An 18,568-nucleotide genomic window follows, 5' to 3' on the forward strand; every position below is an offset into this window, starting at 1 on the left:
TTTCCCTGCTTAGCAGAGGGAGCTGAGCTAACTTTTGGGTTGATTCTTGATTACAGTGTTTTACTACTTAATTGTAACCACTTTAACTTCAGATTTGCTGTAAGCAAAAATAAACAACAATTAACTATTAGGTATTTGCAAAAAGATGACAGAATAAAGGAACCTTAATTCAATATCCATCTTCAGAGGTTTATAACTGAATCCATACTTGAATTTAAATACCAAATAATCTGCTGATTCTTATGCATAGTTTTCATTCAGTGTAACAAAAACATGATGTCGCAGTCATGCTGTGAGCTCTGTAGCTAGGTTTCCTTGTTTATATTAACAGCTGTAAACACAGTATAACTCAGCCATGATTTAAACACAGATTTCCCATACTTTCAAGAATTCACCACGTTGTGAAAGCTACAATTTCAGAACTTGTCTCATGTGCATATTGATTATGCCCAGGAACAGCCTGCAATGCTACACATGCACTTGCAATGACCCATTTTAGAGACTATATTAAAAGGCCCAGTTTTTCATTCAAAAGTAAAACCAGCTTTGTGAATGTTTGTATCTAAGCTTGTTCTGAATGTTCAGAATGTTCTTAATACAGCCTGCAACCTTCTGCATAAGGTACTTTCACTTTACTGGGTCAAGGTTCTACATGTTCACCCCTCCATTTACAAATACAGGTTGTAAAAACCTCCTAAGGGTGCTTAAACCTGTGCAAAATATTTCATTCAATCAGAAATAGATTTTAGTGAAAAATTTTATATTCCTATCAGCATTGGAGAAGCTGAGCTTTTGAAAAAGTGACACTGCCTGGATAAAGGACTCTTGAGCTGTCTTCTTCAAGAGTGTGGTGAGAAGCAAGCTCCATTTGAGCAGAAAGTCAGGTGAAGCAAAGAAAACATGATAGGAAGATTTTGTAATATTTCTGCCTTGAGAGGGGCAGCAGCATGTCATTCTAATGGGTACACAGATTAGATCTCCCAGTATGTGAATGCTGAGCAAAATCAAGCAGCAGGGCAAAGCAATCTTGAGCGCCAGGCTGGTGGGCATCCATCCCTACAGGGGGAAAACCTCTCAGTCCTACAGAGCTGCTATTGCAATTTACCAACACAAGGGCTTCCATCCACTGTGTCTTGCACACAGAGAGAAAGTAAGGGAGAAGGAAGGGATTTTGTCTGATATTGCAGGGTCCATCAACCCTATCAGAAAAGTTTTTGGAATCACATTGCTCTACCATGACCTAGGGATGTTCCTGGGAAAGTTGATGCCATGCCTTGACCACTGCACCACTGTCGACCAAATTTCCCAGTTACACCTCTCCTCCCAGCAATCTGTGCCTGGAAAACCTGATTTAGACCATCACAGACCATCTGCAACTTTGACACAGTGCATGTGGTCCAGGGAAATACATCTCTGGACCAGGAGGGCCAAAGTGCAAGGCTGATCTCATGACCCCACTCGTCCATGACCAGCGATGAAGCCTCAGACTCCCCTTCAGATCCTGCACTCACACAGAGGTGAGCACAACACTGACCACCCACATGCCACCAGCTTTGCTCCTCCTAAGCATGAAGCGCAGGCTCAGGGGTCCAAGCTGTAGCTAGGCTGGGCCCAAAGATAAGGGCACAACTTAGAATCCAAGCAGTTTGGTCTGCTCTGGGGCCAGTTCTCTGTCAGGATGCTCCCCAGAGTCTTACTGCATTTCTCGCTGTCTCTTCCAGGCAGTGAGGGCTGCTGGAGAAGCACATAGAAGGACTCATATAGAACTCCAGAATGTCTCATGGAGAACTCTGGATCCACTCCTTTGTTGACTAGGACAGGTTAAGCAACCTCCTACTTCAGTAATTAGGTCTCATGCTAAATACTGTCTCTTGTACCCCCTCCCTTTCAATGATTTGAAGTACACTTGTCCAAAACTTTATTTTTCCCCCTTTGAAGTCACATATGAATGAGATGTGTCAAGTGCCTAGTCTAGGCATTTGTGGTGATGCTAAAATACAGCCTGGATTGTGAAAGGATCCAAAAGGAGTTTAGCTAGGCCATTCCACATTATCCTTTGCAAGTTATTTTTACATCTCTGAGATCTCATTCAATTTGCTTGGCTTCTCAGAGGACAATTAAAAACAATACGTAGCAGATGGGAGAAGTAAGACAAACAGAGGTTAAATGACTTGCCTGAGGCTGGTAGAGTCTAGCAGAATGGGCGACAGGAGTCCTGGGTATTAATTAGTTAATATTTGTACAATGCTAAGAAAATATATAGCCCTATATAAGTATTATTGTAAGGTGGCCCCTGCAGTTTGGAGAAGCAGAGGGCAACAGTGCACAGGCGAATGCAAATATTCTTTCTTGTTTTGTGGCATTTCGGTCATCATGGGGTCTGGGAGGAGCAGAGCATTCCCAGGACATGTGAGAGAGGGAATGAGAAAGCCCAGGGCAAGAGATCCCACTCAAGCAACGCTGTTGTGCACCCCCAGGCTGCTCTATCCACGCATCAAGTCCAGGATCAGCTGTTTGTGCTTTCGACTGAGACCAGCAAATCTGTACAATCGAATCGGGCTACATGGGCAGCTGCCTCCAGCAGAAACCTTGGAATTGAATTTGAGATATTTGGGGGTGTTTACAGCATTAAGAGGTGCAAATCTCTCTGAAGTGCCATGGGACCCACATGCCACACTGCTCTGTGCTCTGCTGAAATCCCAGGAGGAAGGTCAGGCCCATCTGTATTAAAGAATGATCTATGGGAAAGGAGGAAAGGGTCACAGTGTCAGATTTCTCCTTTTTTTTCCCACCTCTCTGGGGCATTCATCCTGCTCCCATGACTTCAGATCTGATTTCTTCAGATGCCTTTTTCAGTCCAGCTTCCCTTCACACCATCACACATCCCAGCCTCCTGCTCTGAGCCTCCTCCAGATTCCAGTATCAGCCTGAATGAAACACACATCAGATTTTCTCCAGGACAGCTCTCAATCTCCAGTGTTTTTAACATGATTTTGCTATGCAATTTCAGGAGTGGGGAGAATTTTTGGCCATTTCCCTTTTTTCTCTTGGCTAGAATACAAGAACATTAGCTAAGCTGTGATATGCTTTCCTCTGCAATTTTTAAATCGTTCAGACTTCCCGTGTAGTCTACTAAAATTTTCATCCAGTTTTCATCACCTCATATCTTCATTATCTGAACCTGCAATTTCTTTTCCCATCAGTTTTGCTCAGACTTGACTGAAATGCAAAATTTCCAGCTGAAAATTCCAACGTTCATTCTCATCCAATACTGCATAAATGGCTCAAATTTTAAAAGCACCTCCTCAGAAACACTAACATTTGAAGTTCTACATATTTAAGCAAAACTTTCCAACATTTCTAGTTGCTAAATTCCAAATGTTGATTTTTTTTTATTTATTTGGCAGGCTTTATTTAGAGTAGAATCAGTGTCAGGCTGCTTTACCTTTCCCTTGCAGATTCTGCTTGCTCTGAGTCAAAATCCATAGGAAAATACACTTCAGTGTCACATGGTCTTTACTGCCCCTATGGCATGGTACAGTGGGAAGAGCATGTAGTGTTCCTTGAGAAATATATGTGGTATAGCAAGGGACCTCGCCCAGAAAGGAACAAGGAACAGAGAGCAGAGCCTCGTGGCTGCCCTGCAGCTCCCACCAGGCCCCAAAAGGATGCTCATTTCTCTACCATGCAACCTGGTGTGCTGATTGCAGATCACACAATGGGAGATATGTGTTCCACATCCCATTTTTTCCCCTAAGTGATACAACACGCTTTTATCTGATTTTTTTTTAATGAAATGGTTTACATCATTTTAATGAAAAAAAAAAAATCGGTCAAGCTAACTTCAAATTAAGCCTTTTCTTTTTGCTACAGAAAATGTCCTTTCCTGAGAAGCTGTGTCCTCAGCTGTAAAATCATCCTGACAAAAACATTCCATAGCCTCCAGTACAGCTGCCAGAATCATTATTTTTGCTACTGCTCTAATCTGAGCAACCTGATGCCTCTTTGAATTCTTCCATTTCTTTCTTTACTGCCAAGCCCTCTTCCCCATCAAACCCTTAAACTGTCCCTCATGTCACCCACTGCAGCCTTCCTTGTGCCAGGCAACCTCCTTGTGATTCCCCAACCCAAACCCACCTGCAAAGCCATCCAAAACTCTATTCCTGGCTGAAAAACCTTTATGTTATATAGTGGCAATTAAAGAAAAACAGAAAATTACTGCTGTCAAGAGGGTTGTCAATGGTTTCAGCCAGTGTTCTGAAATGGCCAAAGAAAAATAAGTAACAAAACATAAATACATTTTTATTCAATTCTTACCAATATTCAAAATGTTCAACATCATTTTTGATTGCCAAAAATTGATGGACTGTTCTGCCGAGTGTTTTAAAAGCATTAAGTATGTGGTTGAATTTGTGGTTTGAAAAATTTTGGAGCTTTTCTTCATCAGAATTGTGATTTCCAATAAGAAATATAAAAATAATATGCCATGGAAGCCAATAAAAACATAAACATAAAAATAAAATCTACAAAATACAGTCCTTTCAGCCAGGTCTGTTCTCTTTTCCCAAATCTCATGTCAAAACTTTGCTTCAACAGCTACAAGAAACTGGCAAATTAACAAATACCAAGGCAAGTCAGGAAGCAGTGCTTCTAAATTACTCTGAAGTATCATATTCTGGTCATAATTAATGAACATGGACCAAAAAAACCACATTGCAGAGACCCTCCAAAGTCACCCCCACACCTTCTTTTAATTTCTTACAGTCATATGCTGTATTTTTGTCATGTATGTAACCTTGGGCCCTCTGGATTCCAAAAACTCCTGGTGAAACATCCTCTTTACAACAGTGCTCTCCATGTTTGGCAAGTCGTATCTGACCTGCAGTCAAGGAGCATCATCCTTGGATTTCAGGAAGCTCAAGATTGGTGGCTGCAGTTGGGCTTTGGTTCTGTGCTGGGCTGCACATGCCCAAGGAATGCCAAGTGCCCTCAATTCCATTAACTTCAGTGGGAATTAGAGAGCTCAGCTGTATTTAATACTCTGCAGGGTCAGGCTCTGAAAACTGTATTAGCATTCTGAGTCCCCAGTAGGACAAAATTCAGCAAAGCATTTGGATTGAGGTTTAACTGTAAACATGTGAACACTCCCCCTGATTTCAATGTGACTATTCTCATGCTTAAAGTTAAGAATATGCCTAAGCTATGTGCTGATTTTGAGCCAAAAACTACTGTTTTCAAGGGCTACACAGGTTCACAATAGGCAAACTGCTGGTCTATAACACCAGTTGCATAATCTAGTTTTTCCTTTTTCATAAAGGCTGACACAAGACTGTCTTTTTAAAATGGAGCAGCTACACTGAAGAAGATGGGGCATGCTGGTGAAACACTGAGTATTTCTCTAAAGTTACTAATCTAGTATTATTATTGTTATTATGACTGTTATTCCTATGTGAATGCTGGAAAAGCACCTATCCCAGACTCAGAACTCTTGCTGTTCCTGAAAGAATATAAGCCATACAGCAAAGAATAACAAACTCTCTCTACAGGACAGAAAACATCAGTCAAGTGACAGACAAAAATATCTCACTGTCCCCAGAGATCCTCAGAGTCTTGTAGATCTGAACCCTTCCAGGGGCACTAAAAACCAGAAGCATCGTATGGTGCATTCTGAATGTCCCCACCTTTCACCACTCCAGGGGCCAAGGAAGTCTGTGGGCTCCTGAAGAAGGATGGGCTGGCGTCTCTCCTTTTCTGAATTAGGAGGGAGTTTCTCCCTTGAAATGGTGCTGGCCCTCAGGAGACAGCATCTTGGCTAGCTCATGGCAAGGGACAGATGTGGCTCTCAAGCAAATTCCTTCACCCGGAGAAGCATCAGGGAATGTGGAGCCTGCTGTGATGGCTCTTCTCCTCTGAAAGCAAAATGCTCCTTCCTCTGGGAGGACACTGGGGCTCAGAAGCCAAGGGGCAGAGGGGCTTCCCAGGAAATCTGTTGGGGCACAGGAAAGAAACACAACTGTGCATCACTCTGCATTCTGGATCCATTAAGGCTTTTACTCTACCCTGCCGAGTGGAAGGGCACAAAACAAACCAACGCCCCACTCAGACGCCAGAAGGAAGGGAAGAGCTTTTGGGGCTCGTTTTTCACCCAGATCCTTTAAATGTATGCAGCTCACAGCACTGGAGCCATGTTCTCAGAAGCCATAGGAAGCCACACAGAGGAGGAAAAAGCAGAGTATGGTTCTCACTCCCTCACTCCTCCACTGTGCAAACTGGGGCCAAGCCAGGAATTGCTGATGTGCCTCCAGGCCAGCTCCAGAGATCCATGCTGAGGCTGTCTCCCCTGGCCTTTCTTTCCCCCTGTAGCAGCAGGTTGTCACTCTGGCTTGTTATATAAAACTCTGGTTTCTCCATAACTCCACGACCTACGAGCCTTACAATGCAATTAACTGGCTGCTGCAAAGGCACCATAAAGGTAGAGCAAAGACACATTTAAGATGGGACAACTGTATGTGGGCACAAGCCCAGAACCTTCTATTCTCAGTCTGCATCTCCCTTTTTTGACAAGTTTCACAATCTTTTCATCACACAGATTTTGGTACATGTGCAGCTACTGAATTAGCTGAGTGTTCAATTTGTCTCACAGAGATGTTTCCTGAGCACCTCCACATCCCGACTGCGTGTGTGCCCAGTCCAGCCTGGGTGGTATGGCAGAGTGGCTGTACTTGCTGCTGTGGGGTGGCTGTGCCTGAGAGCCCGCTGTCCCAGCTGCCAGGGGCAATCACCGGGGTGACGAGATTTATGGCATTCTCCTGTGCTGACAGAAAGGTAGCGCTGGGGAAGGTTCTGGACACTCACCCCAGTGCTGTGGAAACAGATGAGCAACAAACGGAGACAGCACTTATACATTTTGTAAATAAGTGCTGGTGCCTTCATTTTGCTCCAACAAAACTGGACCTTCCAAAGACTCGCATTCTCATTGCCGCTCTTGCGAGAGCGCCCACCGTGGGATTTTCCCCCGACAGCTGTCGCCAAGGGCTGCCGGGCCGCACACCAATCCCGCTCCGCACACCCACCCTGCTCCACACACCCACCCTGCTCCGTACACCCACCCTGCTCCGTACACCCACCCTGCTCCGCACACCCACCCTGCTCCGCACACCCATCCTGCTCTGAACACCCATCCCGCTCCGCACACCCACCCTGCTCCGTACACCCATCCCATGTCGCTCCGCACACCCGTCCCAGCCCGCTCCGCTCCGTCCCGTCTCGGCGCAGCCCCCAGCGCCGCCCCTTGTGCTGCCACCTCCTGGGCGCCGGGGCTCGGGCGGCGGGGCCGCGCTGCAGCTCCCATTCCCTCTCCCGTTCCTATTCCCTCTCCTGTTCCCATTCTCGCTCCCGCTCCCATTCCCTCTCCCGTTCCCATTCTCGCTCCCGCTCCCATTTTCTCTCCCACTCCCACTCCCGGCCACTTGTGCGCGTGGGCGGTGGAGCCGCAGGTGCGCGCCCGTCCTGCTCCTCCGTCCCATCCCGTCCCATCCCGTCCCGTCCCATCCCGTCCCGTCCCGAGCCGCCCTGCTGGACGCGGTGCTGACATGCAACGCCCCAACAGCGTCCTGCTTTCCCGCCAGTGTTTTTTGACGTTCAGGCGTCCTGGGGGGAAGACCCCAAAGCCCATTAATCACTTCAGGATGTTTGAGACGTGGGCAATAACACTGCGGAGAATTCAGGCCCTCTGACACTCCAGTGCAGTATCTGAGCATTTAACAATAACAGTCAACACTGCTGATGCCTGTGAAAATACAGATGTAAGCCAGCTGTCTGTCAGGGTGAAAAATGTGTTTGTCTTTTCGTTTTAACGTGTCATTTCCCTCTTGGACATTTGCTGTGTTACTGCCAGGATATCACGTGCTTCCAGCACAAACTCTATCCCAGGAAGACGAACCACGTTCACATGGAGGGGGGGTGTCACTGTGCTGTTTCTGCAACGTTTTTTCTTCATCTGAAGATGAACAAAATATATCTGACCTAATTCCTTAATTTTTATTATTGTTGATATAATTGCCAATATCTGTTTCTAGCCAAAGGTAATTGCAGATTTATCCATAAAAGGATCATAGGAGTGTGTGTGCTGGGAGATGTCAATATTGAGATTAATAAGAGGCAATGGAAGTACATATATCATGATCAAAAATTAATAGGCATAAAATATGCTTATAGTGGGATGACTGAAGGAGGGCAGATTTGGATCACATATTAGGAAGAAATCATTTACTGAGATGGAGACGTGACACTGGAACAAAGTGACCAGAAAACTTGTGGATGCCCCATCCTTGGAAGTGTTCAAGGCCAGGTTGGACTGGGCTCTGAGAAACCTGGTCTAGTGTGTTCCTGCCCATGGCAGAGAGGTTGGAACGAGGTGATCTTTAAGGTCCCCTCCAACCCAAAACATTCTGGAATTCTATGATAACTCAGGATTGGCATAGAAGAAAAGGATGCAGATGTTCATGAAGGACCAGAAAGGGGACTTCAAGGACATGGATCTCAATATATTCAGAGAACAGACAAATATGTTTGTATGTAAAGACATCCTATGTAAAAAAAAAGAGTTAAGGAAAACTGACTTTTTTATTTTATGAGAAACAAATATTGCAGGTAGATGTATAAACTATTCCAAAGCAAGTGAAGAAGAAGCAGGGATAATAAAATCAAATTAATTACACCACAAGCTCTTTCTTGACTTCAAACACTGGAATACACACAAGCAGTGGAAACAAAGCTAGATGGCTAAAGCCAAAAATAATTAGTGTGACAATAAAAAACTAAGTCAGGAAGGCAAAGGCACAAAATGAGTATGAGAAGTCACTCTGTAAGAGAAAAATCAAGTAAATTCTGAAGGGGAATTATTGGAGAGTGATCTTCTGAAGGCCGAAAGCTCTTTTGCTTCAGCCTTCATTGAAGCTAATTACTAAATTGAGTGGCTTAAATACAGTACAGCAGACAGAAAATAAGATCTCCTGCTAGAGTATGGGAAGAAGAAGCAAGGGAGTGCTTACATAAATAAGAGCCTTTCAGGTCAGCCACACCTCTACTCTAAAGCATCTGGCTAAAATGCTCTCAGAGTATTACTGGTTGCAAATGTACTGCAAGAACTTGGAGAGTTCAGGTGAGACTCAAGAGAAGCATGAAGGATTAGAAACATTCCTGTCTCTAAAAGAGCAAAGCTGGAATCATAGCTGCCTCACACTGGATTGAATTCTCAGAACAGGACCAGAACAAATAAAAAAAAATTCCAAAAGAACCCAAAAGTTAACAATGCAATTAACAGCTACATGGATTTCTCCAGAATACACTGAATCAATTTGAATTATTTCCCTCTGACAATGTATCAGACCTCATAGATGGATAGAAGAGAACCAATAAGTATTGATGTACTGTGATTTAACATGATTTTTGTCCCTGTCACATAATCGAAAGACTGAGACACATGGTCTAGGTGAAATCATTATTGAGTAGATGTTAGAAAGGGTGGAACTGTGCCCTCAGATAATAGTTAACCATTAACTTACTGTCAAAATGGTATTCTTTAAGAGTCTGTCATGACCTTAGCAACATTTGCATACTATTTAATGATCTGGATGTTGAACATTAAAAGTTTCAATATACAAACTTCAAAAGCTTCAGGACAGAAGAAGCCAATTGGAGAAATTATCTGACAAAGAGATAGGATGTTGTTCACTTTGGATTCTTTCCTGCATGTTGCACCTAGCCAGGAATAACCACCTGGACAAGTAAAGGATGGATGGATTTTCTGGGAAAGATCTTGTGCGTCTGGCAAATGATAACTGAGCACAGGTCAGCAACATCTTGTTGCTGCAGAGAAGACAGAGTCAAGGGTGGGCTCCATGACCAGGTCTTTGCCCTCAAGGCAGAGGAACACTGCTCCTCTCAGCAGGGGCTGGGCTCTGACTCAAACAGTGCACGTGGGTTTGGTGTGTCTGGGACCACACAGCAATGGGCATGGAGGGAGATCTGGTGAGGTCAAAAACCATCCATAAACTGTATAAATCTTTTGGAGTAGATGTCAGGGAGGCAACTATTGCAGTCTGGCTGGCTCTTTTTTATGTTTTAATGCAGTTCTGTGGTCACCCTGATAAGTACTTCTAGCCAAGAGCCTAGAAGTTGCTTCTAGGTTGTTTTTTTTTTAATCTAGAGAACAATTTAAGCAATGTAGGGGCAAGCAGAGACAATCTATCAATCGGAGTGGATATGTTATCTGGAGACCTGCAGGTTAAAAAATAGATTTTGGTTTTGTTGTCTAACAGACCTGATTAACAGTGTAAATACATATAAATATCTTTGACAAGGACAACTCTCTCAGGTCTGTTTCAATTCATTTTATTTCAAGAAGGAGGTAATTCCCCCTGGAATCCAAATCGTTTGGATCGCTTAGGCTCCATGACAACCTGTATGGAGGAAGTTGTGTTGGGGCAGCTGGCTGCTCTGTTTCATTTTTTAGAAGTCAGATGAAATTATCTTGACATTCCTGAAAGGAAAAAACTTGCCAGAAGTTTCATGAGAGATTTTTCCTTTCAGTGAGAGTGAAATCTTTTTTAACATGCCGCATTGTCACACGAAATGGAAATCTTGAATTTCCAGACATTTCTGCTGGTCAATTAACTCCTTCAAAAAGCTGCTTGCTCTATTAAAAAGAAAAAATAGCTTCAAAGTTTATAAGATTTACAACCTCTTCAAGGGTGGAGGCCTGGGACACAGACATTGCAGCTCAGAGGTCCAAACTTACTTGCTTACTTCCTTTAACTGCCACTGACACTTCAGTATCCTGGTGCTGCAGTTGCCTTTGGAAATGGTTTTCTGATTTATTTTGTCTTACCCGTACAAGAAAACTACAAAGGCAGGTGTGAGACTCTAATTTTCAGAAACAGTAAAGGGAAAGCTATTCATTTGTGTTCTTGTCCATCTGCTCTGCAGTGTTCATGAGACCTAAAGCAGAGTTTCCACTCAGTTTCTGTGGTTTAATAATCATCAAATTCTCATACAGAGTCTGTGGCCTGAGCCAAGTTTCCCCATTAACCAGCCTGAGATGAAGTAAGATCAGATTCATTAAGCCCTTCATTACCATAAGGAAAATATATAGATATTTATTTGAAAAAAAAGCCTTAAATTCCTAATGTCACGTGTTGCGAATGCCTGCAGTCGTAACGGTTTTATGAATCAGAGCTTGGGAAGGATGATTAATATAAAATGGGCTACGTGGCATGGACCAGGACACAAGAGAATGATATGACAGGAAACTGTCCTGGGGATTTCAGCTTCTGATGATACTTTAGTAAATGCTAACACGGAATCCACCTAAAAATCTGTAGAATAACACACCTCTTCAAGCAGAACTTTTCCCCAGTGACTTATTTGCTAAACACAAAGTGCTTTGGATTTTCAATGGTCAAGAATATTTTGAGTTTGACTAAGGCATAAAATAATAAAATAATAAAAGTTTCCTTTTTTTCCTTTATCCTTCATATTTTTTCCTTTAACATTAATCACAGGATAGATGAGGTGAAAAATGTAATTTAAAGTCTTATATTGTATTCGTATTCATTTTTTTTCCCTGTAATATATCCAGAAAAGTTGCATTTTAATATTCAGGTCCTTTGAAGATTTTCTTTTTATCTTTATAGGAAATGGAATAGTCATACTGTGCTTTGCCTTTTACTCATAGATTTTTTTTGGCAGTGGTCCTCAGGACAAATCTTCTCTATCCTGAATCTGCTAAACTGGAGTTTTCTACAGTGCTGTAGAGCAATGGTACTTCTTCACCATGGACCTTGTGCTAAGCATCAATCACAAACAGAACCAAAAAGACAGTCTAATTATCCAAAAATGTTAAAAGAGAAAAATATGCCTGACTCTTCCCCAGAAGCATGGGATGTAGTACCAGAAGAAATTTGCTATGAATATTTTAATTGGTTATTAGATGGAAGAAGATTTCCTGAATATGAAGTTACCAACACACAACAGCTATTTCATGAATTTAAATGTACAAGGGGAAAATATTTGTGGATGATACTTTATCAATTTCAACCTGCCAAAGAGCTGGGCTAGACCCTTAAGATCAATTTAATTTTTTTTCCTAAACAGATCTTTTTTATTCTAACATATTGTTTTATTCTAAATAATGGCAAAGAGTAATTTCCAAAGAAGAAATTCTCACATATAGGTCATTGTATGTTTACTAAAAAGTGTTATGGTCAGCTATCAATAATTTGGGAAACAAGTGACCTAATGCTACTTTTTAAAAATTATTCCTTTTCTTTTGTACCCATATCCAATGTAAATATTAATAAAATTATAGATAATTCAAAATTTCCAGAAATCTTTAAAGAGTTTTTGCAGATGCTGCATTAAATAGGCATCCTGTCTTATATGGAAGAGCAGCCCTGTGAAGTTGTCCCTGTAGTTAGATGGCAGAATTCAGGTGCCCCAAAGCCAACACATACACTTTCTCCACAGGCCTGGAAAGCTGCTCAGTCCTTCACTGGCCAGCTTAAAATGCTCTTTAGACTTTTGAGCAGTGGAAAAGTACAAGTTAAAAGTGGTGATACTTGCTGCTGTTTCATGGCAACAAAATTATTTCATGTTCAGGGCTGAAATTATGTCAGTGTTTGGCAGTAGAGTTGCAAAAGTACAATTGCTTATCATTGTTTGGAGGGGGAGTGAAGATAAGGGGCCCCCATCTCTCCAGGGGACCTCAGTACTCACCCTTCCCACTCGTTAAAGAGAAACGAGTGTCACAGTAGGGAAAACTGAAATCCAGAGTCATCAACAGCCTTCCTTCCTTACAAAGCTGGAGCTCTGCAGAAGCAGTGACATTAACTCTCTATTGCACAGACCAACAGCTTTCTGCAGGCTTCATGTTCCAAAGCACTCAGAAGCACTGAGTCAGGGCTAGCCTCAGCAGAATGAATAATTACACAAAACCAGGCCTTTTTCAACACTGGCAAAGTTTGTCAGTGCTTGCTCAAGGAAGATGCTTTTGAAGAGTGGAAATATGCTCTCCCAGCTGGCCCACCGGTAAGGGACTAAGCATTTATGGGGTCAGTACTTCTCCAGGTACTGCCTCTATGACTTTAAGTAAGCCAGCTGAGGCTTGATTTCTTCACCAGTGACGACCAGGTTTCATTATATATCTATTAGCAAGGGGTAGAAATGGCCAGCGTGGCTGAAAATCAGGCAATTATCTCCTTGTGCCTCACCTTCCCCACACTAAAAACAGCCGTGATATTTCCCCAAGCATGAATGGCTAAATTCACATGAATGGGGTGAAAAGGGCCATTTCAGTCCAGCATGGAGCTCTGTTCCTTTCCCTGCGGAAACAGCTGCACAGCAGCTCCTTACATTAGCTGCAGCCTCATAGACCTACATTATCAGCCCTCAGCTCTGAGCTAGCAGCAGTATCCAAAAGCTCACTATGGAGCAGGTCCAGGTCCTTCAGCAGTTTTACAGCTTGTGCTCTTTTATAGCTCCATGCTGCCTCAGGCAGGCTGTTACCTGTACCCAAGCAAACGAATTTAAAGCTTTTGTGGCTTCGAATTTGTGGGTGACAGCGCCACCCTGTCTTACTGCTTCAGTACAAACATGACCCTAGAAAAACAGCTCCTCCCATCTCCCCCACTGCCCAGATGACCTTGGGGCACAGGCCCTGCATGGCCATGCTCCCCTGCTGGCATCAGAGTCCACGGTGCTGTGGCAGGAGCGTGCTGGCAGCAGCAGAGGGTGTCACTGTCAGGTTGCAGTCACCCACAGCTTTCCCAAGTAGCAGCATCATTCCATGATGCCAAAGGCTGTAATTTGAACACTGCAAACTGCAGGGCCTCAGCTAGAAGGGAAACAGCAAAGCAGGAAGAATGACCATCTCTGTACAGATTATGAGAGATAGATTACAGTCAACTGGAAAAAAAAAATCACAGAGCAACAAAGAGGTGGCTGGAAACCTTGGGAAAAAACCCAATTCAACAGAACATCAGTATTTTGAGAATCCCAGCCAGGAAGCAGGACACAGATACCATGCAGTAAAGTGCTGCCAGACATGTTGGTTATTGATTTTTCTGAAGATCCCACCTGAACTGAATGTGTGGACTGAATCCCAATGAGAGTCCCAGATGGAGTAGGCAGTTGTGGAGGCAATGGACTTATTAGTCTTTAGGACTCAAGGGACCAAGATAGGTTTTTACAAGCAGCTAAAACGAAGACAGAGATCATATGGGAAGGTGCTAGGCTCCTATTGTTTCCGGACACAAGTCCTATAACCCAGGGCAAAAGGGAAGAATTAACTGTGGTTAAAAAAAAAAAAAAAAAAAAAGAAAAATATTTCAGATATAAAATGTGTCTGCATCAGTTTCTCTGGCTTGCCAAAGTGTACAGTTCACACAGTGAGAAAACCAGCTTCTTTGGGGAGCAGAGGCAACAGGAGTTGCTGTCAAAATCATTGAAGACAAAGAAACTCTGCAACTGCTCTCTGCAATGTGCTGGGTCCCCACTGCTCCCCACAGCAGGGAGCTGAATACTGGCGCCATGTGGGAGTAAGGGAAAAGCTTATTTCTTTTTCCTTTCTCTTTATTTTATGTCTTGTAGCCTGTGCTTCCATGCTAGCATCTGAGTACCTGCAACTGCTGCCAGTTTTAGGAAAGCACATCCAGTCCATCATAGAACTGCATCTGGCTTTGGTATGTGTAGTGGGCGCAATTGCTGCACAAACACCACACGTGTGGTTATCTATTTTGGCACTTTCATCCATGTCCTGACTGTGTTTAGTGCATAACAAAACAATGTCAGTAACACCAGAGCCCCCTGGCTTTTGCAGCAGGGGTGAGTCCAAGGGCCCAGAGAGTGTCTGCTTGCTACAGCCTAAAAATTAACCTGGAGTAATGTCAGCTTAAGTGCCCAGAAAGGTTTGGATTTCAGCATCTGTCCTCTTCCCTGGAAACCAGGGGGTTTTCAGAGCAGAAAAACATGACTGCTGTCCCTTCCCAGGTTACTGTATCTGTGGAGGAATAACCCCAAGTACCAGTACAGGCTGTGGGCTGACCTACTGGAGAGCAGCTCTGCTGAGAAGGACCTGGGAGTCTTGGTGGATGACAAGTTGACCTTAAGCCAGCAGTGCCCCTGCTGCCAGGAGGGCCAGTGGGACCCTGGGGTGCCCAGGAAGAGTGTGGCCAGCAGGCAAAGAGAGGTGATCCTCCCCTCTCTACTCGGCCCTGGTGAGCCCACATCTGGAGTGCTGTGTCCAGTTCTGGACTCCTCTGTACAAGAAAGACAAGGAGCTACTGGAGAGGGCCCAGTGGAGGCCATAAAAATTATTAGGGATCTGGAACATCTCTCATGAGGAAAGCCTGAGGAAGTTGGGCCTGTTTAGTCTAGAGAGGAGAAGACTGAGAGGGGATCTCATCAAAACATAAATATCTCAAAGATGGGTGCCAAGAGGATGGCGCCAGACTCTTTCCAGAGGTGCCCAGTGAGAGGGTGAGGAGCAATGGCCATAATCTAAACCATGAGAAGTTCCACCCCTCAACTTTAGGAAGAATTTCTTTACGTTGATGTGTCACAACCCTGGAACAGGCTGCCCAGAGAGATCATGGATCTCCTCTCTGGAAACATTCAAAACCTACCTGGACACGTTCCTGCATAACCTGTGACCCTGCCTTGGCAGGGAGGTTAGGCTGGGTGGTCTCCAGAGGTTTCTTCTGAACCTAATGATTCTGTAGTTCTGTGATTTCCTCTGACTGTGAGGAGGCCTGAGGGCCACTGGTGGCTCTTTGCCCCTCAAAACCATGGCCTGGGCTCTCGGGGGAGATGAAATGCTAAGGAAAAGGCCTTCATGAAGCTGAATGGGTGGTAGGCAGAAGGCCACAGTGAAATCACACATGAACATCCCATTCTCTGGCAGTAGCTCTCCTGGGCAAGGCAGAGGGACCCTGAGGGAGCAGCACAGGACTCATGCCTCCTTGGTGCCAGGTGCTCCTGGTAATGACTCTGCTGCTGGCTGTGTGCAGTGTCCCTCAAAGCCACCACGCCTGAGCTGTTGGCTGGGCCCCCCACACCTAAGCAGGATTGCTTCAGCTGCTTTTAATTTATGCAGCTCCATCCCTCTCCTGGCATCTCTCCTTCCATGAACAAGCATGGCTTAAAGCCTGCCAAGAGGTTTGCCACCCCAGTAGCTGCTCCTTCTGAAAACATCCCAGGAGCACTAACCCTCCCTTACCCTTTCTCTCCTCCATACATCCTCTTTCTCCTCACAGCAAGAAACAGAAACAGGCTGGAAGAACAGACTCATTTTTGATGCTGATTCTGCAGGTGTTCCCGCCTGCCACAGTAGTGCTCCATCATTAGGGGCTGGACTCACACCCCCAGTTCATGTGAATACTTTCAAATGTGTAGAACCAAAATAGGAAGAGAGCCACTTGCTAATAATAGGCATTGAAATACACTGGCATTTGACTGCCCTCTGCTTAATCCTTTCATTTTCTTCCACAAATGAGATTTGCTGCTGTAGTCCAGATTGCAGAGCAGTAATGAATGAGGAAGGAAGCTCCCACATGCAAAGAGAGGCTTAGCCAGAAAATAAACAAACTAATCAAATAAATAAAACACCATCCCACATTAGATGAAGTTGTACTGCCACCTCAGGTTTACCATCTGTTTCTACTTTGATTCCAGTGTTTCTTTCAACCATTTTGTCTACTACTTATGAGTTCAGCCGGCGGCTGTTGTTTCTAAGCAGAGTGGGGCCCCAGGAGAACCACAGTGCCCCATTCTGCTGGTCCCAGATCCTGGGACATGATCTAGGAGAGAAAGAGAGAAAGAAGGAAGAAGATAATGAGAGGGGGAAAGAGAGCAAAAGATGAAAGAGAGAGAAAAAGAAAGAGAGAAGAGAGAAGAAAGAAAAAAAGAAGAAAGAGGAAAGAAAGAGGGATCCTTCCCACTTTCTTTTTCTTTTTAAAACAACTCTTCAGTTTGGAGGGATATTAAAAATAGAAGAGTGTTAGATTTGGCAATAAATTAATGTCCAGATGAAGGGAAAACAATTACAAATTGGAAACAGATTTATTCACACTCAGTGTATTAATGAAAACGTAAAAAAAAAGCTAAACTGGGTATACTGTGTGGAAAAAAATAATGGCCCAGCAGGTCTACTTTTTATTAACAACTCATCAGTAAGCAGGTTGTAATTCATAACAAAGAATTTACCCCAAGGAACACCACAGGACTGTGAGCTTTTTAGTTTCCTAAGAAAATACATATGTTGTTCCACTTGGTTTCCTTTCAATAAAACCCACCAGTTAGCACTTCATTTTCGAGCTGTTCTGACAAATCAGGTGAGTTAGCTTTGTAGAAAAAACAGAAGCCAACTTTTCAGCTGAGAATTTTAGGGAATTTTTTAATAACTTAAATAAATTTCCCAAACGGCAAGGAAGTATGATAAAAGGCTGTGAAATGAGTTTGTTTGGAACAGCTTGAAAGAATTTTTCTTTTAATTTGCTTCATTAATTTTTCCTGAGGAAATATTTAGGGATACATCCCTTACTGCTAAGGTATGTGTTTGAGACAAAAGGAATTTTTATGATTTTTGTTGTGTTTTTATAGTGTCTTGAAACCTGATTAAAGATACTGATGAAAACCTGCCCACTGGTTTGCAGCTATGTGCAAGGCCTGAAGGAGATTGAGGCGCCAAGAAATCGGTTTTGTGGAGGTCACTCTAATACGATGGATCTCTTATGACACAGAATCCTGTGTTGTTTCCTTCAGTTGCTCTTATCATCTACATATAGAAAAGCCCTCTTGAAGGAAGAAAATAAGCAGGAAGGCAAGTAGGAAACCAGAGAGAATTATATCAAACTAAAAGAAAGAAAAAGGAACCGAGGTGCAAAATTGGTACAGGTTTAAGTAAATCACCCAAGTTTAAATTACTACAGTGCAGTGCTGGTCACGACATGCAGCATGTCCAGCCTGGGTTCAGAAACAAACCAGCCACAAGTGCCTGGGCCTGCCAGTTGCACCAATTCTGTTATACCTGAACAGAAATCTCCATTCAGTCATTTTTCAGAAGGAAAAGAGCAGCTTTCATATATTTTGTCAGCCTTTCTGCATGGTTTGGGAGAGCAGAGTTCTAGTGCAAGGCTCCAAGACACCACTGAGAGCTTTCCCATCAACTTATCAGTTCATATACACTGCTTATCAAACATCACTGAAGGAAAAGGAACTGCCTGCTCCACGATTTCCAAGCATTATACTGAAATATAATTTGAGATGCAGAGGACACTGTGTTCCTAGTTATTTATTATTCTGGAGTTGTGAGAGAAGCACTGAAAAAACAAGGACTACTAAGGAACACAGATCTTACATGCAAAGACTGCCTACAGCTAACAGCATGTTCACACTGAAGAAATGCAACTGAAAATTCTAAATCTTCTCCAGAAGGGGATATAATTGGATTTGAGAGTCAGCTGTTTCTCCTGTATCTGCTGTGTCTCTGATGACCATCACTCCCCTGGGT

The sequence above is a fragment of the Geospiza fortis genome, unplaced genomic scaffold (genome assembly GCF_000277835.1).
Source record: "Geospiza fortis unplaced genomic scaffold, GeoFor_1.0 scaffold190, whole genome shotgun sequence".
NCBI classification, from domain to species: Eukaryota; Metazoa; Chordata; class Aves; order Passeriformes; family Thraupidae; genus Geospiza; species Geospiza fortis.